Raw genomic sequence first — 25445 nt, forward strand, 5'->3', positions numbered from 1 at the left:
CTAATTTAATAAATAATGTGATAGTGTGTAACTCCAAAAGCCCCCGACCATTTTTTGCATATCTTCCTTCCAAAACCAGCACCTTCATCTAAACTGTGGGGCTGCCTTTGAGCCCTCTGAGCCAACAGAGAAAAACTTTAAGCAAGGACAAATTTCAGACAAGCATTTTAAATCATTTGCCAGAGTGTTAGCACAAGAGATTAGGTTTTGTTGGACTCCCCATCTTAATTATGCTCCCCTATCTTAGCTTCCTGGTCTCTTCACACTTTCTCCTCACTCCTCCCAGCTACTCCAGTGAATATTGTAGTCCTAATCTTAACAGGAGGCCTCTGTAGGAAGCCCAGGAAGACAGCTACCTAACAAATGGAAGTGAGGATTTTCATATTGAGGCTGCTGTTATTTATTTTATATTATTGCAATAAATCTCTTAGAGTAAATGGACAGTCATAAGAAAATCGTTTAGAAACTGTTTGGGTCTAAAAACAGAATAATGCACCTTTTTCTTTCAATAATTCAAAAATGTTAAAAATTACTAGGAAAGATATGTAAGTTAAAATATTATAATTCTTAACATTTTAAAAATACTAAAAGCAATATAAGTAAGGAAATGAGTTTTAATGAAAAGATTTGAATATAAGTCTAGCAAAAAAAATTCACTAAGATCTGCCACTACATTAAAACAAACCTTAGTGCTATGAAAGAACACAAAAAGAAATGTTTAGAGGCACAAAAAGCTTAATAAAGGATTTAAAGCAAAACTGAATTAATAAGATCCTGAAACTCTGAAATTAATTTTATAGCTTTATATCATCAGCATTAAAGGAAACATTCTATATTTGACCAATTTTAAATGAGATTTGAAGCTGTATGTGATAGTATTTGACTCCCAACATTCATTTAGATAAAACAACTTACCATATTTTGATTTAAACACTTAAGTTGCTATTTTCTGCATAGTCATTCCAGTTCATTATATACACAGAGAGGATGGAACACAGCTTGTTTATTTATTTAGTTAGTTATTTACTGTCACAGCTCACAAAGGGAAGCTTGATAGCACAGGCCTCTAAATCGGAAACATTTCTTTAAAAGAAAAAAAAAAAAAGGAGTGACTCATGCTCTTTTTCTGTTCCAGTTGTTTATATTTGGATTTCATTTATTGGTTTCTCAATTACCTGTAGCTACCTCTACAATGACCTCATCTTTTGTTTACTTCTGGAAATAATTTGTATAATCCAGACATCTTTATCTGTTGATACAGATTTTATTGTTGTGCCAGTGTTATTGCCTTTAATAGGGCTCTTCATTATTTGAGCCTTTCTCTGTAGGATTTGAATGGTCTCTGTTAGTAAAAGATGGCTCCTTTCAGACATCATGAAGTTACATTGGCTCACAGAATTCCTCATATAATGTCGTTTCTTCTGCTGTTATGAGTGCTTGCACCAAAATTGGGCTGAAAGTCAGATCCTGAAGTTTCCCCTAGCTTAGACAGCAGCAGCTTAGACACTCCAATAACAAGCACTACCCTTCTTAGCCAACATCACTAAGACTGATGCTCCTATTCTGTGCATTTATTTGCAATTTCTCTACTAGTCAGTTTACTACTTCAGTGTATTGGCCTGTGGGGACTATAGTTTGTTTTGATTATGTTGATTTTTTTATGTTTTTTCTTTTTTCCCCCTCCATTTTTGTTATTTCGTAAGTTGCTGATATTTTCCCAAGATACAGCAACTTGTTGCCTTTTTTTTTTTAAGTAATTCCTACTGAAGCCTCTTCCATCATGATGATAATCTGAGAATTTTCCATCAATCAGGACATTTTAGAAGGTTGTTTTGTCCTGATCATTTAAAAATTCACTGTATCTGAAGTGAGCTGTATAAAAATATTGTACCTTGTAAGTATTGAAAGGAAAATATTTATATATTACCAAGCATTTGAAAAGTTACATAACAAATTCAAATCTTTGCCTAAAAGGATTTACATGCTTATTTTATTGCATTATTAAATATTTTTAGTTTTTTATTAAGGGTATTCATACTTTACAGTAGATTCATTGGCATATGCATACAATTTTATTATGTACCAGGCCCCCAAAGCTTTCTCTCTCTTCTACCCCTCCCTTCTCAGAGTCCTTTGCTTTGGTGCAATATACCATGTCCAGTCCATGTTTCACTCTGTGCTCTCCCTCCCCACCCCTACTTTATTAAGTGCAGCAAATAAGTGAGATGCCATCCCCATCAAGATATATATACACAGATTGAGAAAAAGAAAGACCAGAACACGGCCCTGCACAGACAGTGATGCTGGGGATTGATCCTGGGACCTCTTAGCCTCAGGCTTGAAAGTCTTTTGCATAACCATTATGCTATCTCCCCAGCACTAAATGCTTATTTTAGTAATCTATAGTTGCATTTTAAAGATGCTTCCTTTAAATATATCTGTAAGAGCAATTTTTAGTTTGTATCCACATTGTTTAAAACAGTTTTTATATTTTCCTACAAATTAATTCAAATGGCTTTCTTTAAGTTGACTCTCAAATTATTGTCTTAACAAGTACTAATTAGTAAGCATACCGTCTTAATAATTTTACAACTTACATAATTTTGTAATTGTAGAGAGAATATTTCTAAAAATACTACTTCTGAGCTTATTCATTACTTTCTACTTTAACTCAAACACATCTTTAGTTCAATGGACATTGAAGTAGATTTATGGTAGTTTCCTGAAAGCTAATATTGTTTTTTGTTTGTTTGTTTGTTTTGAAATATACCTTGAAATCTACCTATGATTAATTAATATTTACTTCTTACGACAACTGCCACATGTTAAATTTTGGAGTGCTGTAATATTTTAAGAAATATTTTTGCTAAAAGCATTTTTAATGTGTTAAAATAATAAATTTCATTTTCCAGTATTGAATATTGAATTCCAAGGTACATATTCAAAGTATATTCTTGGGGGTTTTATCTTATTTTTCATGTTATCTCACCGTCAATTTACAGTGTCCTGTTTTTGTTGACTGGGTAAATTAAATATGTTAGTTAATAAATTATTCTAGGGACAAGTAATGGCTATATTTTAACATAGTAACTTAGAAAAATTAAAGAATCAGTTGCATCTATTAAGTACTTAAGAATTTTTGTTGTCTATAAAAGTGAGCAATACAAGTTAGTACTTCTAAATAAGATTTGGTTCAAAGCATTAGACTCTTGTTCATAGAATTTCTAATAACTCCTAATCATAGACTGAAGTTATTGGTAGAGCTAGAAGGGACTTTCAAAGTTACATATTTAAGAAAAAAATCTAAGAATACCTTCTCATGATGAAACTTTTTTAACCCATTCACTTTTTTGAAAAAATGTTAATTTATAAAACTGTTGTTTTAATATGTGTATAGTTTCACATCTTTCCAAGATAGTTGTCAGCAAAACACTTCACCGAATTGTCAACACCCACCATAGGATTATATTGAAATTCTTTCCTTGATATCCTAATCCTTGAAAACTGAGTCCAGCTACATTTTAAGTTTATTTTTGAGCAGTGAACTCAGTTCTTTTTTTTTTTTTTTTGCCTCCAGAGTTGTCACAGACTTGGTGCCTGCATTAAGAATCCACTGCTCCTGGAGGTTATTTTCCCCCTTTTGTTGCCCTTGATGTTTATCTTTGTTATTATTGCTGTCATTGTTGTTGGAGAGGACAGAGAGAAATAAAGGAAGGAGAGGAAGATAGAGACAGAGAGAGAAAGATAAAACACCTGCAGACCTGCTTCACCAATTGTGAAGCGAACCCCCTGCAGGTAGGGAGCCAGGGGCTCGAACCCCGATCCTTACACAGTTCCTTGTGCTTTGCGCCATGCGTACTCAACCCGCTGCACCTGGCCTCCTGAACTGAGTTTCCTAACTGGTGCTTTTATTTCTTTCCCCATTTCCTCCTGTAGAATTTTTTAGTATTGGAAAAGTATTCCATTTCTAGAATTCTGGAAATGTGGGCAACTTTTATTGATGACATAATGAGAAAAAGAAGAATACGATGCTTGAGAAAAGAAATGGAGATACCAGTGGTGGTGAATGTTAAAGGAAGTTGTTAAAAAAAAGAAGAAGAAGAAGAAGAAGAAGATAGAGGAAAAATACCAATAGAAAAAGCTAAGAAAGACTATGAGTCACTTCTCAGTCAGGAGGCAGAACCTGAGGAAATGTGAAGATAGCATCAATAAGATCATAATCATAAATGTCTAACAGCGCCAGTATTTTAGAATTGACAGCTCAAGGTCAATATTATTTCTAAAAGTAAAATGGTTGTATAAAATATAATAAAACTATACAAAATAACTATATTGTATATGTCTATGACACTGTCACAGAGGAAGTCCTTGAAAAGTTATAGAGTATAAAACAATAAGTAGAAATGACTCACCTTTCCCCATTTAATAGTCTGGGCACCTCTGTCAAAGATTACATGTCCATAGGTGTGGGGCTTACTTCTGGGCTCTCAGTTCTATTCCACTGGTCATTCATTGTGTCTATTCATGTTCCAGTTCCAAGCAGTTTTGATGACAATGACCCTGTAATACAATTTGTGATCTAGGAGTGTGATGCCACCAGTTATGTTCCATCTTGTCAAGATTGTTTTGGCAATTCTAGGTCTTTTCTGGTTCCAGATAAACATTTGTAGCATTTGTTTTATTCTCCTAAAAAATGTGGTTGGGATCTTGATGGGGATAGCATTAAGTTTGTAGATGGCTCTGGGTAGTATATTCATTCTAATGATGTAAATTCTTCAAACCCATGAACATGGAATATCTTTCCACTTCTTTTTGTCTTTTTCAGTTTCCTTGAGTAGTGACCCATAATTTTCCTTATACAAGTCTTTCACTTCTTTGGTTAGATTTATTCCTAGATATTTTATTGTTTTGGTTGCTATAGTAAAAGGAGTTGGTTTCTGGATTTCATCTTCTAACTTAGTGTTTGCATAGAGGAATGCCACTGACTTTTGAATGTTAATTTTGTAGCCTGACACCTTACTGTATTGCCTGATGACTTCCAAAAGCTTCTGTATGGATTCTTTAAGTTTTTCTGTGTATACTATCATGTCATCTGCAAATAAGGAGAGTTGGACTTCTTCTCTTCCAATCTGTATCCCTTTAATTCCTTGCTCCTGCCTGATTGCTATGGCAAGAACTTCCAACACTATGTTGAATAGTAATGGTGATAGTGGGCAGCCCTGCCTAGTCCCTGATTTGAGGGGAAATGCTTCCAGTTTTTCATCATTGAGTATGATGTTGGCTGTAGGTTTGCTATGTATAGATGCCACTATCTTGAGGAATATTCCATCTATTCCCATTTTTTGCAGCATTTTGATCATAAAGGAATGTTGAATTTTGTCAAAGCCTTTCTCTGCCTCTGTTGATATGACCATGTTGTTTTTGGTCTTGCTTTTTATTGGTGTGGTGGATCACGTTGATTGATTTACGTATATTAAAGCAACCTTCATCCCTGGAATAAACCCCAGCTGGTCATGATGAACAATCTTTTTAATATATTGCTATATCCGGTTGGCTAGAATTTTGTTCAATATTTAGCATATATGTTCATCAGAGATATTGGTTTGTAATTTTCTTTTTTGGTTGTGTCCCTGTCTCCATTTCTCTCTGACTTTTCCAACAACGACAACATTAATAACAGCAACAATAGAACAAAACAAAGGCAACAAAAGGGAAAATAAATAAATATTTTTTAAAAAAGAAAGAAAAGCTGTTTCTTCAGATAAATCTATAGTTTTGTAGCTGGAGTGGAGACACTCTAGTCTGTGGTATCTCTCCCTGTCTCTTTCTTTCTTTGGGAATGAAAAGAAAGCCAGCTTGGAGGCTATGAAATCACACATGTGCAAGGGCCTAGGTCCACCACAAAAAAAAGAAAAAATTTTTTTCCAAGAAGATATTGCAACTTTATTTCATAGTTATAAAGCAGACATACAGCCAAGTCTGAAAGATGGAATAGTTCCCTATTTGTGGAAAGATTTGTGATTGTTTACCAGCTATTAAGCAGCAGTAAGCCTAATGGAAAAAAAAAAACTGAACTGTAGTTGTAAACAGATTAATGCTGACAAAGAGAAAAATCTGAATCCATTAACAGCACACACACATCTAACGAACACTGTTTTAGGTGTGCTCTCAAACTCAGTAGATCAGATAAAATAAGGATATTTTCTTTATAGGTTTAGCAGTTACTGAACTCACCATCCATCTTTATTATAATAGCAATAGACATATTTACATACATACATTGTATGTATCAGGGATCTCTTTTAAAGAATGGATATAGATAGTATGTGAGTCTATGTATGTTATGTGTGTATAAATATATATGCACAGATATGTATGTGTGTGTGTGTATATATATATATATATGGTTGTCAGAAAAGTGACAACACATTTTGCATAGAAAAACAGAGATATACATGATGACTTTCAAAACTTTTTTTAAGGCCAGTATATGAACATTTTAGTTTTATTTTGGAATAATTATAGACATCTTTGTAGGAATCTCAACACTTAAGCTGTTTTTTGTTTTTAACACAGACTGTTAAAAGTGTATTTCATGTTATTTTTAGTAAGTGATATTAGTGTGTTTGAATATGTGTGTTCTTAAGGGAAATGAATAAAGCAGGACTTCCTTAAAAAATTAACTTTGTATTTAGACAGAGCAAATTGTACTTAGAAGGCCCTACCATCACCACCACTACCACCACCCTGGGGACATAGCATGGTGGTGTGCAGAAAGATCTTCATGCCTGAGGCACCAGAGGTTCCAGTCTCAAACCCCAGTACCGCCAGAAGCCAGACTTTAGTAGAGATCTGGTTAATCCCCTTATGTGCCCCCATTTCTTTTCCATGTTGTGAACTTCCTTCATATTACCTGGAGGTTTTATATTTGTAAGGATATAAATATAATAGGAATAATATTCTTGACAGGAGATATTGTACATATCAAAAGGAAGAGGAAAGAAGGACTTGTCCATTTTAATACTATGCTCTAGGTGGCCAGTTTTGTTTCTTATAGGGAAATCTGATCCACTTGCCATGTTGGCTCCTAAAGAATTGCTGTTAGTGGCTTGCGGAGAAGTGAACTTCATGTAGCCTTATTAGGTATAGAAAAGGAAGGAGAGGGAGTAGGGCGGTAGCGCAGCAGGTTAAGTGCACATGGTGCAAAGCACAAGGACCCGTGTGAGGATCCTGGTTCAAGCCCCCGATCCCCACCTTTAGGGGAATCTCTTTACAGGTGGTGAAGCAGGTCTGCAGGTGTCTACCTTTCTCTCCCCCTCTCTGTGTTCCCCTCCTCTCTCCATTTCTCTCAGTCCTATACAACAACGATGACATCAATAACAACAGTAATAACTACAACAATAAAAAAACAACAAGGGCAACAAAAGGGAATAAATAAATATTTTTAAAAATTAAAAAAAAAAGAAAAGGAAGGAGATCACAGCACTGTCTGTTGAGTTTGGGGAAGATCTAGATGATTCTGCACTAGCAAAAATGACTTGAAATTTCTGTAGATGCCCCATTACACATCTGTCTTCAGCTGACTGACTGTTAGATATAATAGGCCTACTCCAAAGAAGGGGTGGAATGCGGTTTCACTACAGGTTTTCTGCTCATTTCATTTTGGGAATTTGCTTATAAATTCCAGGTTCACATATTTTAATTCTTTGACTTTTTAAAAAATAGTATTTGGGGCCAGGTGATGATAGCACAGTAGGTTAAGAACACATGGCGCAAAGTGTAAGGACCAGCTTAAGGATCCGTGTTCGAGCCCTGCTCCCCACCTGCGGGGGAGGTGGGAGGTGGGGGTCGCTTCACAAGCTGTGAGGCAGGTCTGCAGGTGTCTTTATCTACCCCCCCATCTTCCCCTCCTCTCTCGATTTCTCCCTGTCCTAGACAACAATAATGACAGCAATAACAACAACAACGATGAACTACAGGGCTACAAAAGGGTAAAAATATGCTCCAGGAGCAGTGGATTCATAGTGTAGGCACCGAACCCCAACAATAACCCTGGAGGCAAAAAAATAATAATAATATTTGTTTCTCATATTTAAAGGCCTTGTATTAGTCAATGATTTGTTCTCAGCTGTATTTGAACTACTTGCCACTACAGAAATAAAAATACTTAATTGTGTTTGAAATAAAACTCATATAGAAAAGTTTTTTTTTAAAATAAAAGCCCCCACTCCTCCCTCAAATTAAATCTGAGATATTTAAGGGCATTTTTTTTTGTTTGGTTATATATGAGGCATTATGCTAAACTTTCAGTGTTGAATGTAGCCTTATGTGATCTTTCCCTCCCTTTCCTCTGTCACAAGTGTTTTATTGATTATCTATAGTTTATTGAGGAGAATAGCAGTCTTCCACAATAGAATAGCAGTCTTCCTCCATAAAACATTATTTTAGTCTATCTACATTGATTTATTGCTGAAATGTATTGTTCTTTTCTCATCATGGGTCATGGGATTATCATTTAAAAGATTAGAAATATGATCTTTGAGAGCACATGTTACCATGCACAAGAACTCAGGTTCAGGCCCCCAGCACCCACTTTGAGGTGGGAAAGCTTTGTTAGTTGAAGCAATGCTACAAATTTCTGTTTCTCTCTTCTTCTCTATTCCCCTCCACCACCTCTTGATTTCTCTGTCTCTATTTAATAAATAAAATACACATCTAAAGATTTAGATAAATAAAATATTTTAAAAAGAAACAGGGGTGGGTGGTAGCGTACCTGGTTGAGTGCACATTACAGCACACCAGGACCCAGGTTCGAGGCTCCCAGTCTCCACCTACCGGGGGAAAGCTTCACAAGTGGCGGAGCAGTGCTGCAGGGGTCTCTCTGTCTTTCACCCTCTCTAGCCTTCCTTCCCTCTTGATTTCTGACTGTCTGTATCCAATAAATAAATAAAAATAAATTTTAAAAATAAATAAAACCAGAATAAAGGGTTTTTTTTAAAAAAAAATAAATGTTAGTAATAAAAATCTAAAGAAATCAGTCTTCATAAATGTTTAGAGCACTACTGGTCAGAATCTGTATTGTACACTGTAATTGCAAGATAACTGTGAAGCTAGAGAATGCATGGCATCAGTTTGCCTAGTCATGAATCTGTAAGTATACCACCTGAGAATTCATATTTCAAAGAAGCATCTTTGGTGCTTAATTGCACGGTGCTTCAAGGTTCACTTCTCGCATTTACATTCTGCTGGGATGCATGTAATGTAAGGTTTTACATAGCTGTGGATGTACCTCTGTGTTTATGTGTGTCATGGAAGCTTTAAAGTAATTTTAAATATTTAGTAGCCAGATTGGCAAGTATCTTAGTTTTTCATAGACTTTTGTAAACAGTATTTTTAATTAATGATCTGTTCATTAATCTGTAGAAAACTAAGCCGAATAGCTGCAGTGATTATTTCTAATCAGGTGATCAGATACCTTTCCTTTAAAAATATCCAGGCCCTGTACCCCCCCCATCCTTTTCAATCACAAAAGGAATAGGCTTAAGCAAGACTGATACAACACTGCCCCAAGGGTTTTTGGTGTTCACCTGCAACTCTGATCTACTCTAAATGACCAAAAGGACCAGTGATGATGCTAATACAAAATAATACTGACGTTTGCTTTAGGAATCCATGGTGCTAAAAGAGTAGATGTACTCAAGTTGTGACACCATAACATCCATATCGTGTTTTCTAACTCCTAGTCTCAGGATGACTGTAAAAGATCAAAGGAAATCAGAGTCGAATTCTTTCAGCAAAGAAAATATCTTGGATAACATCAGTTCTCTTTGAAGGTCATCTTTCCTTAAATACCCCCTCTGCTAAGTTTCACTAAGGTAGTGTAGAGTACTGATTGGGTAGTGTAAGTGATAAGGGGATTTTATTTTATTTTATTTCTAGATTTTTTTGAGGACAGAATATTTACCTAGTTGGTTTGTGTAATTTTGACATTCAAAGACAATTCAAATGTAATCAGCTGTTTGTATGCTTGGACCTGAGGCCTCAGGCATGCATGATCTAACTGCTCTAAGTCTGTGTGTTCTTTTCTTTTTTCTTTTTCTTTTTTTTTTTTTCTTTTGCCTCCAGGGTTACCGCTGGGGCTCAGTGCCTGCACTATGAAGGGTGCCTACACTATGAATCCACAGTTCCTGGTGGCTGTCTTTTTCCATTATTGTTTTTGTTGTTGCTGTTGTTGCTGGTGAACAGGACAGAGATAAATTGAGGGGCAGCTAGAGAGAGACAGAGAGACACCTGCAGACCTGCTTCACTGCTTGTGAAGTGATCATCCTGGAGGTGGGGAGCTGGAGGCTGAAACCTGGATCCTTGCACAGGTCCTTGTGCTTTGTACTATGTGGACTTAACTTGGTGTGCCACTGCCCAGCCTGCTACATTTTCATTCTTTCTTTATTTATTCCTTTGGTTGGTTGTTTTACCAGATCATTGCACAGTCCTCTATAATGATGGTGCCAGACCTGGGACCTTGGAACCCCAACCAAGTCTTTGTATATTTATTATGCTATCTCTTCTGTATAATTATTATGCTATCTCTTCTGTATAATTATTATGCTATCTCTTCTGTATAATTATTATGCTATCTCTTCAGTGCTCTCCCCCCCCCCCACATTCTTATTTCAGATATACGGAGGTTGACAGGAGGAGAGGGAAATAGAAATAAAAAGGTAGAGACCACAGCATCAGTTTTCCTAGAGCCATGACACTCTTGTGTTGAACCACATGCAACCCAAACCCTCAAATATAATCAATTTTTTTTAAAAAAGGAAAATACTTTCTATGGCAGGATAAATATTCTTCTAGTATTGAATTAAAGTATTTAAACTTATGTTTCTAGGGCCAGGGAGGTAGTTCAGCAGTTAGAGTGGATACATTCTGTGCCTCAACTCTTGGGTTGAGCTCCCAGCATCACCTGGGAGCTCTCAGTGGAGTGAAACTTTGATGACTGTCACTCCATTTCACTTTCCTCTCCTCTCTTTGTTTTTCTGTGTCTTTGTCTCTATGAATGTAAAATAAAAATTATACTGGACTACACTTAAGTACTGTCATAGATGCATTAACCCTGGCTTCATTCTCTAGAACCATGTTTAAAAAAAAACTGCACTTGAAAAATATTTTCATAGAAGCTAAATATCCAGATAAAATAAGCACAATCAAAAACATGGGACTGGGACCAGGCCATGGTAAAGCAAGTGAAGCACACAAGTTAGCAAGCATAAGGACCGAGGTTCTATCTCTGGTTCCTACCTACGGTGGAGAGTAGTGCATGCTTTATAAGAGGCGAAGCAGGCTGTAGGTCTCTCTCTCTCCTTTCCATTCTCTCCCCTTTTCTTCCCCTACTTCTCTTTGTCTCTATGATAATAAAGTAAAATTTTAAAAAGTTGAAAAGGAAAAGAAGGGGGTCGGGCGGTAGCACAGCGGGTTAAGCGCACGTGGTGCGAAGTGCAAGGACTAGTATAATGATCCGGGTTCGAGCCCTCGGTTCCTTACCTGCAGGGGAGTCGCTTCACAGGCGGTGAAGCAGGTCTGCAGGTGTCTGTCTTTCTCTCCCCCTCTCTGTCTTCCCCTCCTCTCTCCATTTCTTTGTGTCCTATCCAACAACAACGACATTAACAACAATAATAATTACAACGACAATAAAACAAGGGCAAAAAAAGGGAAAATAAATAAAAAAAAGAAAAGGAAAAGAAATTATGGAACTTTATAACTTAGATAAAAATATATTACACAAATATATATATATATATATATATATATATATATATATATATATATATATATATATTACACAGAACTTTCTGATTTTTTGAAAGAGAAAACTATATTGGTGCTGTTCGTTTTATAGAAAAGTCCCATGATGCACGTTTGCCCAAATTTATTAGACCATGTCACAGTGTTTGAACCTCTTTTTAATTTACATTTTAAATAAGGAAAAATATATCTAGAACCTCAAATTCATGATATTTCCCTGTGTTTGTCTTTTAGATGTATATTGAAGATACCAGCTTCTGTATGTGGGAAGTAGATACAGAAGTTCTTATGGTTTACAGACAAAGTCTTTAGAAGATAGACACTCCAGGTAAGTAAGTAGCCCCATAAATAATCTCATTTAAATGGTTATGATTGCCAAGTTGTGATTTTGCTTACTGACCATGTCTAAATAACCTCATTAACTACATTCATTCATAGCCAGACCCACGTTTTTATGCTCCAATAACTTCTGAACAGGAAATATTAGACTTTACATATAGCAGGCAATTGATTAAGAAAAATGTAGATGCAAATAGTAGAACACACACATTACAGTGCATAAGGACCTGGCCTTACAGAGTACAAGGTCCTGGGTTCAAGCCCTGGTCACCATCTGCAAGGGGTAAGCTTCACGAGCCAGTTTCTTTCTACAGCAGTTTCTTTCTGCTTTCCTTCTCTATTTACCCCTTCCTTCTCAATTTCTCTACCTCTATCCAAAATAAATTAATTAAATATTAAAAATTACATATGTAGCTGTACTATAACAACAAAAATTGACACACAGTATTATTATAGAAGTATATAACCCCAAGAATGATATTCATTAAAAGAACTTAAACAACAGATACTGTTGAGGCTATGCAGAAAAAGAAGTTCTTCTACACTGTTGTTGGGAATGCAAGTTGGTCCAACCCTTACAGAAGACAGTCTGTAGACTTCTGTGAGCACTAGAAATTGACTTGCTCTACCACCTGGCAATTCCTTTCTTGATGATATGTCCAAAGGAAATAACTACACCCATCCAACAAAATCTATGTACAACTATGCTCATAACAGCAATATTTGTTATAACCCAATCTTGGAAACAACCTAGATGTCCAGTGACAGAAAGTGTATAAACAATGGTATACTACTAGCTGTCAAAATGATGGTCACTTCATTTGCTTTATCTATGGTGGAATTTGAAAGCATTGTGTTAAGTGAGATAAATCACAAAGTAAAGGACAAACGCTAGATGATCTTAGTTATAGGTGGAAATTGAGAAATGAACAAAAATGGACCTTGGACTGTACAGGTTCTACTACGCCAAAGCAAAATACTCTGTGGGGGGAGTGAATGAGAGGGGATAAAAAAAGGTCTAGGATGGGGGTCAGGCGGTAGCACAGCGGGTTAAGCGCACAATGTACAAAGCGCAAGGACTGGCATAAGGATACTGGTTCAAGCCCCTGGCTCCCCACCTGTAGGGGAGTCACTTCACAAGCTGTGAAGCAGGTCTGCAGGTGTCTATCTTTCTCTCCTCCTCTCTGTCTTCCCCTTCTCTCTCCATTTCTCTCTGTCCTATTCAACAACGAAGGACATCAACAGCAACAATAATGGCTACAAGCAACACGGGCAACAAAAGGGGGGAAAATGGCCTCCAGAAGCAGTGCATTCGTGGTGTAGCACTTAGCCCTACCAATAACCCTGGAGGCAAAAAAAAAAAAAAAGTCTTGGATAGTGATATGCCCTTATACAGCAACCATATTGTAAACCACCAACCCTCAAATAAACTGGAAAAATGATATTCAGAGTTAAAAAGTAGTATGAGGACTGGGGAGACAGAATAATGGTTATGCAAAAGACTTTAATGCCTGAGGCTCCAAGGTCACAGGTTCAACCCGCAGCTCCACCATAAACCAGAGCTGAGCAGTGCTCTGGTCTTTCTCTCTGTGTCTTTCTCTCTCTATAGCTCTGTCATTAAAATAAAATAAAAATATAAAAAATAATATGATAAAGTACAGTAATCTTTGTTTTTGAGAAAAAAAAGAATGAAGAGATAATACAACTTACTTAAAACTGAGCACAACTCAGTCAAACGTCCTTATTTGGGGTGAGAGGGAGAAAGAAAGCATAACCTCCCATGCAGGAACTTTTTTTTTTTTTACTCTGCTTTTCTTTATTCTTTTTTTAAGAATAAATACTAAGAGTCTATTTTTTTTTCCTCCTTACTTTATGGAGGGCAGTTGAATAATTTTGTTAGTTTTCTGTGCTACTATTATCAGAATTGACTTGAGGCAATAAGTGATAATACTTATTTCTAATTCATTTCTGTGGTTATAGATGGTGTGATTTAGTTACTTAGAGCTGCTGTTTGTTCTCAGGGTTTTGATTTTGTTCATTATTTTTATAGTGTCTTCATCTCTGTAATACAAAATCAAATCCTTCTGGTGAAAAAAAATTCTTTTTAATGTACATTTTACAATTAGAGAGTAGAGTTAATCACAATTATCAGTGCTTTGATACACTATCATCAATGTCTCATTCAAAACAGTTTATATATTAGGTTGTCAGAGAAGTCATGATGCAGTTTTGTCTAGAAAAATGTGTCATGACTTTTCCAATGATGCGACGTTTATATAGTTTGTTTCATCCTCATTTTCACTTCTGTGTTCCTAATTTTGACATTATAAAGCTATTCTAACATGAAGTCTAATGCCTACTGCATTATTCTCTTTTGTTGATGTTTTATTATATGAGTATTCTTTTTTATGCATTCACGTTTAACGTATTTTATATGACAATAAAAAAGAAAAAGAAGGATAACATTATCTATCTCTTATTCTAACAACTTTTTCAGGGTTCAGCTTATCCATACCTCTTATTCTGTCCCCTTTTCAATTCACATGGATAGAATTTTAAGTTTAGTGTTCCGTGTCTCTCATTCTGTTTCTTAGGATTTTATTTCACTTATCGCCCTATGTTTTATTCATGATTTATGTTTCTGTTTTTGCATTGCTAATTATCTGTTGTATGATATTTCATAGTTAATAACCTCTGTGTATTATTAATTATGTATTATTTTATTAGTGATTTAATAATGATTTGTGAGATTAAGGTTATAGGAATGTAGTTCCATAACACTCCCACCAACAAGATGCTATGTGACCTGATAACCACCATATCTCTCACAAAGTTTTAGAGTCAGTTTGGCTATTTGTTTTTTTTTTTTTTTTTAACATTCATGTGCTTCCATTCTCTATAATCTACATGTGAGTAAAAACCATCTGTTAGTTGCTTTGCACCTCCTTATAATATGTGTGTGTGTGTGTGTGTGTGTGTGTGTGTGTGTATGTATATCCCACAACATCTTTATCCAGTCATCCTCCAGTGGGTATTTCTCACAGGTGTAAAGTGGTATTTCATTTTTGTATTTATTTTCACTTATCTAATAATCAGTTACTTTGAGCACTTTTCTGTTGGTCCTCTGGGTTTCTTCCCCATGAGGATTCTGTCCTCTCTCCATTTTCTAATGGGACTGTTTGGTATTTTATTGTTTGAGTTTAGTGGCTCGTTATATATTTTAGTTATTAGTTATTTATCTGATGTATGGCATATAAAACTCTCCTACAATTTTTAGGTGTCTTTCTTTTTTGCTGATGGTTCCCATTGCTGTGCAGAAGCTTTTCAATTTGATGTAGCCCCGTGGTATATTGTTTGGTTTTGTTTTCCTTGCAGTTGGACTTGGAGTTGCCAAATGTTTTTAAAACCTACATCATAAATAATTCTGCCAGTGTTTTCCTCAAATATTTGATGGTTTCTGGTCTAATATCTAAATATTTGATCCATTTGGAGTTTACTTTTATACGTAGTGAAATGTGGTGCTCCAGTTTCAATATTCTGCACATTTCAACCCAATTTTCCCAACATGATTTTTTGTTTCTCCATGTTATATTTTTGCCTCTTTTGTCAAAAAGTACATATCCATAGGTGTGGGGACATTTCTGGCCTCAACTCTATTCCACTGATCTGTCTATTTGGTTTCAGTACCAGGTATTTTTGACAACAGTAGACCTGTAATATATATTGAGATCAGGAAGTGTAATGCCTCATTCTTGTTCTTTACCTCAAGATTGCCTCGTGAGGTTTATTCTTAGATGTTTGATTGTTTATTCTGCTGTACTGAATGGAATTGACTTCTAACTTGGTGTTTGAACAGAGGAATGCCACTGATTTTGTATGTTAATTTTATAGCCTGCTACATTACTGTATTGCTTAGTAATTTCCAGGAGTTTCCTGCTGAATTCTTTTGGATTTTCTATGTATGCTACCATATTATTTTCTTCTTTAAATACATTTATTCACTTAAGATAGTGGATAGGAGCAGAGACAGAACCAGGTCATCATTCTGTCATATGCAATAGCAGGGATCAACCTTGAGACCTCATGCAAAGAGGACCCAATGTCTTGTCTACTGAGCTGAGGTACCTCCTCAGCCACTGAACATTTTCCTTTTGAATTTTTTTTTTCAATTGCAGAAATGTAAAGTTGATTTGCAGAGTTTTTCTGATTTGAATTTCTTTAATTATATAAGATTATGTAAGATTGAGCTCTGTTTTTATATTTTGCTATTTTATTTTCCATATTTAACACTGTAGCTACCGGGTTTTCCAATGTTTCTTTATTTTAATTTCATTGATGAAATGAGGATACGAGTATTACTTCTGATTTCTGTGAAGAGCAAAAGAATAATGCAGACAGTACACTGTTTTGATTGTATTGTTATTTTAAACTCAAAAGTGCTGAGTAAGTTTATAGAATTTCTCATACAGAGAAGTAATGATTTTGTTCTTATAGTCTCTTTATATATATTACATATAAAATTTTATTATGGTAGTTTCCTTATCATCTTTCTTTTTATCTAATTCTACTGTATAAAAGTTCTGAATATTTGTCTCTTGTATTTTTCTGCTGTCAATTGTAAAATTACCTTCCAGCTACCTATGGAATTAAATGCTAATCTACTACTTTACTTATTCTTTTAAGATAGCACCATGCTGTGAACTAACTATATTACATATAGGAATCATAGTAAAACATGTTGACTTTTCTCAAATATTGAGGTGTTGGAAGAGTCATGATGCATTTTTGCATAGAAAAAATAGAAAACTATGTCATGAGTTTTTTTAATTGGGCATAAGGACTGTAATAATTTCTAGAGAAACAGAATCAGTAAGGAATAGATATCTACATATCTGCCTCTATATATAGATATAGATAGATCTACATATATTTTGTATGTATTTTCATACATACATAAAGATTTATTTAAGGAATTAGTTTGCACAACTATTAACTGGCAAGTATGAAGTTGGTAGGGCAGTCCAGCAGGCTGAAAACTCTTGGATAGGAGCCAATGCTTCAGTCTTGAACTACAATTTCTTCTTCACAGAAATACCAGCTTTGTGGGAGTTTTCTATTTTGTTTTGTTTTGTTCTGATATCTCATCATAGTCATCTCTAGAGCTTGTTGGTCACATGGGACCCAGTGCTCCTAAAGGCAATTTCTCTCTCTCTCTCTCTCTTTTTGACAGAGGTGGGAGGCAGAGAGGCAGAGAAACTTGCAACACTGTTCCACCTCTTGTGAAGCTCCCCCCTGCAGGCAGGTGGCAGATGGCAGGTGGAGACCAGCTCTTCAACCCAGGTACTCAAGTAAACTCTAGCTGGTGAGCTACCACTCAGCCTCAGCTTTGTTCTTTTTTTTAAAAAAAAAAAAACATTTTTTTAATCTTTACTTATTGGATAGAGACAGCCAGAAATTGAGAGGAAGGGGGAGACAGAGAGACACCTGCAGCCCTGCTTTACCACTTGTGAAGCTTTCCCCCTGCAGGTGGGGACCAGGGGCTCGAACCTGGGTCCTTGTGCACTGTAACATGTGCGCTCAACCAGGGCGCCACCACCCAGCCCCCTCAGCTTTGTTCTTAAAATTATGTGTGGTTGGATGAGGGTCACACAGATTATATAGCATCGTCCAGGCTATGAACAGTAACACTTTCCATTAAAGTGAACGGATTACAGATGTCAACATCTATGAAATTAATCCATAAAATACCTTCTTCGCAATAATTCGTGTTTAATGGAATAACTGTACCATAACCTATCTAGGTTGATATCTAAAACTGTTGCAAAGGGAAATGACATGACAGACTTTTGATGATAATTTTAAATGATCACTAGCATTTCTCTAGTGATACTTAAAAAATAATGATGATATGGGTCTAGTACTACGTTAAAAAGGGGGAAGGCTTGTTATCAGTGTAGTGTCTGGATTTCTTTACTGGCACAGTTCTGTAAAATGTATTTTCTAGGAGTGTCTACTCAAAATATCATATACATGTGTGAGTAAAGCACATCTCAGTATACAAAATATGAAAAAATAACAGAATGATTTGACATTGAAACAAGCATGCATATTTTCCAAATGAGTGTTAAACCCTCCTCCAAAGTAAGCATCTTTGGAAATTAGATGTTTATCATGATATTCACATCCCTTAATATTTTGAACCTGTCTCATCTTCTAGAACTGCCTTCTGAGATTAACATGCATCCTTTGACTATAATGATATTTCCCTCCCTACAAACACTTTCTTAAATTTAATGTCCTAAGTGAGACCTTTCTGATATCATTGCTTGGTTTCTTTTTCCAGTAGCATTTACATTTTTGATGCATTATGTAATGTATTTATTTACTGTTTACCTACAAAACCAGGGCAGAAATTCTGTAGTCTAGTACAGATTCACTGCCATCTATTATATAGTTACAAAATCTAGTTTTTATAACATTATAACATGAAAATCAAAATTGTTTTCAAGCAAAAATATGATCTTCTATTTTAGCACAAAAGAAATAACATGTAATACATATATTAGCACACTATACAGGAAGCCATTCATAATGCAAGAACTTCTAAAGGAGTTGTTTTTATCTAGATAGCTAATTTCATGTACTTTCTTTTTTACTTAGAGCCAGTTTTTCTGTGTTCTTTCTCACTTTTTCTCTCTCAATTTCTCTCTGTGGAGAACATCACTTTACTTTCACTATTGGTGGTGCTGGGTGTGAGACATGGGATCTAATCATATTTTCTCAGTGCTAAAATGGTTAATAAATAAATTTAAAGATTTTACATACATAGATATATTCACCAGGGTTATCACTGGAGCTTGGTGCTTGCACAAAGAATCCACAGTTGCCAGCAGCCATTTCCTTCCTTCCTTCCTTCTTACCTCCCTTCCTTCCTCATTCATTCATTCATTTTTAGATAGTGACATTATTTGTATATAGCTGTGACCCCAGTTGCTTCTGTTCTCCCTGGTCTAAGGTTTTAAGAGAGTCAACATATCAAAGACTCAGCCTATGTATTAAAAAGACTCAGACTGTGATATAAAAGGTTTGAGACATTCAATCAATTTTCCCCTCATATTAATTAAAAAGTGATTTATATGACTACCTATTTTAGGTATATTCTAATGGGCCTATGACTTTACTAATTTTTGCCTGAGCTCCATAGCTAACATGTAGGTGTGCTGAAAGTATAGTCTGGGAAAATGGTATCAGAGGTGGGAAAAGGACTGGAAAGCTGGATTTGGATAGTGAAGAATTCTGTAAAACATTCAAAGCATTAGTATAGCCATCTGGACCTGGGCTTTTGTGCTTGGAGAGATTTTTTTAAATTATTTTTTTATTAATTTTTTTATTTTTGAGAGAGATGCAGAGAGAGACACACACAGAGAAACACCAGAGCACTGCTCAGCTCTGGCGTATGGTGGTGCGGGGGATTGAACCTGGGACTTAGGAGTGGAGAGATTTTTTTATTACTGTTGGAATTTCTGCTCTAGCGATTGACCTGTTAAGTTTATCTACTTCCTCTTGTGTCAAGGTGGTAGTTGGTGTCCATTTCTTCTAATTTATTTCCATGTAGGTGTCCATAGTAGTCTTGCATGATCTTTTGTATCTCTGCATCATCTGTTGTAATATCTCATCTGTCATTTTTGAGTAGTTTTATCATAGCTTTCTCTCTTTTTCTCCTAGTGAGCATAGCTATTGGCTTATCTGTTTTATTTAGGCTTTGAAAGAACCAGTTTTTGGTTTCATTTGTGTTCCTAATGGTACCTTTCTTTTTTTTTATTGATTTCTCCTCTGATTTTAACAATTTCCTGTCTCCTGCTGACTGCTGGATCTCTTTGTTGCTCCATTTCTAGTTGGTTCAGTTGGGTTGTTAGATAGTTTACTAGTGATTTATCTCCTTTATTAATGTCGGCCTGTATTGCTGTGAACTTCCCTCTCAGGGCTGCTTTTGCTGCATCTCATGTGGTCTGGTAATTTGATTCTTCATTTTCATTGGTACTGAGATAATTTTTAGTTTCTTTTTGATCTCTTCAGTGACCCATGTATTGTTCAGAAGCATGTTGTTTAATCTTGAGACTCTGAGGCAGTTTCTTTTCTTTCTTTCTTTTTTTTTTTTTTTTTTTTGTTGATTTCTAGCTTCATACCATCATGATCTGAGAAGATGCATTTTACAATTTTAATATTTACATATTTGTTTAGACTATCTTTGTGGCCCAGCATATGGTCCACCATTATGAATGTTTCATGTATACTTAAGAAGAATGTTTATTTCTTTCTTTTGATATGGAAAGATTAGGTCTATTTTGTCCGTGGCTTTATTTAAGAACACTATTTCCATAATGATTTTTATGTCCAGATGACCTATCTCTTTCTCTGAGTAGTGTGTTAAGATCTCCTACTATGACTGTGTTGCTGTCAATGTCTCCCTTACATTCAGTGAGTATTTGTTTTATATATGTGCATGCACCCAAACTTGGGAATGTCTTCTTGTTTGATTAATCCATGAACCATTATGTGGTATCCCTCTCTGTCTCTGCTTACTTTTTCTGCCTGAAAGTCTATTATCTGAAAACAGAATAGCTGTCCCTGCACTTTTTTCTGAATTACTAGTTTGGAACATCTTGTTCCAGCCTCTTAAATTCAGCTTCTGTTTGTCTTTTCTTTTGATGTGTGTTTCCTGAATTCAGATAATGGATAGATCCTGTTCTTTAATCCAACTAGCTATTCTGAGTCTTTTGAGTGGTGAATATTTGGTTTACTTAAGATTCTTACTTATTTTTGCTTTGAGTCTGTTTTAAGTTGTGAATTCGTTGCCCATTTGTTTCTTTCTGTCATTTTGTGTGGATGGGTGTCTCTGACAAGTTTCTTGCTGATGTCTCTTGTACTTTCTGTAAATCTCTGTTCCTTATTTTGTATTGTGGTTGACATAAGTGTAATAACTAGCATAATGTTCCTAGTTTTTTTAAGTTGGTCTTGATTAACTAATATTTGATAGAACTGCCTTGTCTACTAATTAATTCTCTCCCCTTTCTTTTTTTTTGTTCTTCCCTTTTTATTAGTGTATTCTTAATTCTAGTCTGTTGCTGTTCACCTTGCTAGAATATATATTACTTTGCTTCCTCTTTTATTGTGAGACTCCATTTGGTAAGGAATATAAGGTGGGGCTGATGATGGCAAGTTCCTTTAGCTTTTGGATATTTGAGAAGACCTTTATTTCTCCTTCATATTTGAAAGATAATCTTTCAGAATACAAGATCTGTGACTGTAATTCCTGCTTTTTTAGTATTTTTTTTAAGTAAATTTCTTTTTCTTCTTTTTTTTTTAATAGTTATTTTATTTATTTACTCCCTTTTGTTGCCCTTGTTGTTTTATTGTTGTAGTTATTATTGTTGTTGTCGTTGTTGGATAGGACAGAGAGAAATGGAGAGAGGAGGGGAAGACAGAAAGGGGGAGAGAAAGATAGACACCTGCAAACCTGCTTCACCGCCTGTGAAGCGACTCCCCTGCAGGTGGGGAGCCGGGGTTCGAACCGGGATCCTTATGCCAGTCCTTGTGCTTTGCACCACCTGCGCTTAACCCGCTGCGCTACAGCCCGACTCCCTCTTTTAGTATTTTGAATATGTTATTCCACATTGTCCTTGCCTGTAGGGCTTGTGAAGAGAAGTCTGATGAAAGCCCTATAACTCTACCTTTGTATGGAACTTCTTTCTTTTCTCTAGCAGCCTGCAAAATTTTTTCCTTGTTATTGAGTTTTGATATGTTTACAGGGATGTGCCTTGCTGTTGGTTGTTTTGCACTCATGTACCTGAGTGTTCACTCTGCCTCTTGAATGAATATGTTCTGAAGATTGCCTCGGTGAGGAAAATTCTCAGCTAGAATTTCCCTGAATATGGCCTCTGTTCCTTTCACCCTGTCCTCTTCCTCAGGAATTCCTATCACTCTTACATTCGACCTTTTGATGGAGTCTGCAATCTCACAGTTACTTCATTCATTCTAAACCTTTGCTCTCCTTCATCTTTAAATTGAAAGAGTGGGCTAACTGTACCTTTTGGCTTAGATATTCTTTCCTTATTCTGCTTGAGTGAGTCTACTTCCTAAACCTTCTAACTGAGTTTGTACTGCATTCAAAGTGTCTTTCACTCTCTACAGTTCTTTTTTGAAATTTTTCTTTCGTGCTTCCTAACTCTTCATGTTTTCTAGTTTCTTAAAAAACTTGGTTTGCAACTCTTCTTTTGTGTTTCTAACTCTTTAGTGAAATATTCTTTCGACTCTTGAATATGATTCTCCATATTATGCTTAGATTCTTGAAGAGTACTCAGAATGAGCTTTCTGTAGTCTTTCTCTTTTTTTCTTTTTTTTCTTTATTTATTTAATATTTATTTATTTATTCCCTTTTGTTGCCCTAGTTGTTTTATTGTTGTAGTTATTATTGTTGTCGTTGTTGTTGGATAGGACAGAGAGAAATGGAGAGAGGAGGGGAAGACAGAGAGAGGGAGAGAAAGACAGACACCCACAGACCTGCTTCACTGCCTGTGAAGTGATGCCCCTGTAGGTGGGGAGCCAGGGGCTTGAACCGGGATCCTTAGCCGGTCCTTGCACTTTGTGCCACGTGCACTTAACCCGCTGCGCTACCGCCTGACTCCCTAGTCTTTCTCTTAAAGTCCCTCTACATCTGCATTTTTTTTTTTGAGTCTTTCTGTTTCATTTCTAACTTTCTGATTTGGCATGTTTGGTGGTTTGTTTCTGCAGTATTTCTGTTTACACATTTATTGTGCTTGTTATTACTGGCAAGCAAGTGGTGCTATTTTGTGATCTTTGGCCTTCTCTTTGTTTATATGTTGTGTGGTGGAGGGGTGGGTCTGGGGTTAGGTTTTTTTTATAGTTTCCTTGAGCTGTTTTGTGTTCCATGTGATGTGTGTATATAGTCTCTCCGTATAGTTTTTATCTGAAACCAAGCCTCAGGCTTTTGCTGCTGAGTTGCAGCTGTGTTCATAGAAGCAGAGCTCACTTTACTGTTTAACGGATGCCAGATGTAACAGATTACTTTGTGTTTTGATGAGAGACTAGACTTCTTTTGGTCACAAATACTCCGTGCTTTTTTGGTGTGTCCTTGCCTGTAATTCAGTATGGTAGCATCCCTGAGGTCATGGATTATAAGATCATAAATTCCCTTTTCTCAACACCAGCACTGTGTGTTTCTTTGACTACTTGATGTATGTGGAGCAAAAATGATGCTGTGCTCTTCTGGAACTCTAAATCCTTTGTGTCTGGCTTCAGTCACATGCCCCTTCTCACCTCAAACACGCACATGGGAACCCATCTGAGGCTGTAGTGTTTCTGCAGATGTCTTAGCTACAGTTGGTGAGTTTTGTTAAGTTGGCTAGTTGTAGATATTTGTTGTTTAGGGGAAATGGGTTCTGTTTCCTGATACTCCATAGCCATGCCCCTTAAAGGAATTTCTTAATTAGGTTTTATTTTTAACATGGTAAGATGCCGTTTGTGGTTTTAATGGTTAGATTAATGTGATTTGTGAAATTTAAAACATCTGTGGGAAATATATTGAATGACAATTTTAGTATTTCATGTAAAATACAACTCTGTAAAAGTCATTAATAGGGCAGGGATAGATAGCATAATGGTTATGCAAACAGACTCTCTTGCCTGGGGCTCCGAAGTCCCAGGTTCAGTCCCCTGCACCACAGTAAGCCAGAGGTGTGCAGTGCTCTGATGTTTATCTCTGTGTCTTTCTCTCTCTCTGCATCTCTCTCAAAAATAAAATAAATAACTAAAATAATTGCTCTGTTTTAAAAAATCCATTAATAATGCATAAGTACTATGAAAGGTTTGATATTATTAGAGAGCTTGAAAAGAGCTCAGTCAGTACAGGACACACTTCACTATGCATGAGGACCTGGGTTTGGAGCCTCAGCCACCACATGGGAGCACCATTCAACGGGGAAGCTTTAGGAACAGTGGAACAGTACTGTGATATCTTTCTTCTCTCTCTCTCTCTCTCTCTCTCTCTCTTTCCTCTTACGTTAGTTCTTTAGGCATACAAAGTCTGTTCTTTTAACATGCTGAGATATCTACACAGGTCTCACCTTAGAATATCTTTGTTATCTTTGTTACAATAGTTCCCTCCCCCTTCCTTTTTTATTAGTCTTGACTAGATGAATTGATTTTTACCTCGCTAGCAGTTTACACACACACACACACACACACACACACACACACGTGTGTGTGTGTGTGTGTGTGTGTGTGTGTGTAGAGTTGGTGAAGTTAAAGGAGGTACAGAGAGGTTTTCTAGGTTTGGTAATAGCTCTGTGCTGCTATAGGCACAATATATGTCCTATAAAAATGGCTTCTCTGTGTATTCTTTGAGTTGTTCCCACTGTCTCTGCCGCTCTAAACCTGAGGGTAATAGTCTACTGACAAATCAGCATTATTCCTGTTAAGTGTAATTGGGGGTTGGGGAAGGCCTGTGGCAATATAAGATTTGTAACATGCTTTCAGGCATATATTTTGCCATCATTTCTATGATCTACAATGAAGGATTCTTTGCTAGTATATTTCTTTAAGAGTGCTTCTTTTTGCTTACATTTGTGTGATTCCTTTTACATCTCAATTGTTTTTGCCTATTTTAGTTTTTGTGGTTATTTCTGAATTGTAATATTGCTAAATATGTAATGCATTGTTTTCTCCACAAAGGATAGAAATGAAAGAGGAAGGGAAATGGAAATCGAAATGGGTAGAGAAAAAAACAAAGAGAAAGTGAATAAAGAAATCAACTCTAGGATTAATTCTTGATCCAGAAAGCCAAGAACTCCTGAAAGACATTGTAAATAATAAGCAAAGATTTATTATGAGCTGACCAAGTATGGGAATGAAGTATTTATTGCAAAGATATAAACAGCACAGTGGAGATTAAACATTAAGAGAAGTACATTAAGGACTAGAAAAGATTTAAGTGATCAGAATGAATAAATTAAACCAAAGGGAAAACAAAGTGAATAGAGGTGTGTATATTAAGGAAATTATAAGTAAAAAACCAAAATAATAAACAGTTTAATATTAAATTTAATAACCCATAACATAGGTGGCAATTTGAATCTATATTTCAAGAGCACTGCAAAGGTTAGTGGAAACTAACTTAGAATTGCCAGTACTGAGATATCTTCATAAAACTACTAACGAAAACTGAAGAATAATCAAGTAACTAATAAAAGGAAGAAACAGTCATTCTTATCCATTATTTATACATA

The 25445-nt window shown here is 35.9% G+C and overlaps 1 protein-coding gene across 1 annotated transcript in view; it reads left to right on the top strand.

Moving 5' to 3' along the window:
- MBD5 (methyl-CpG binding domain protein 5) overlaps positions 1–25445 on the top strand; it is a 400595-nt gene that overhangs the window by 155188 nt on the left and 219962 nt on the right. The window contains exon 2 of the mRNA XM_060178085.1: positions 12037–12134. The gene's annotated coding sequence lies outside the window, so the exon portion shown is untranslated. The remainder of the gene's footprint in view (positions 1–12036; positions 12135–25445) is intronic.

Source organism: Erinaceus europaeus, chromosome 18, assembly GCF_950295315.1.
Source record: "Erinaceus europaeus chromosome 18, mEriEur2.1, whole genome shotgun sequence".
In the NCBI taxonomy this organism is placed as follows: domain Eukaryota; kingdom Metazoa; phylum Chordata; class Mammalia; order Eulipotyphla; family Erinaceidae; genus Erinaceus; species Erinaceus europaeus.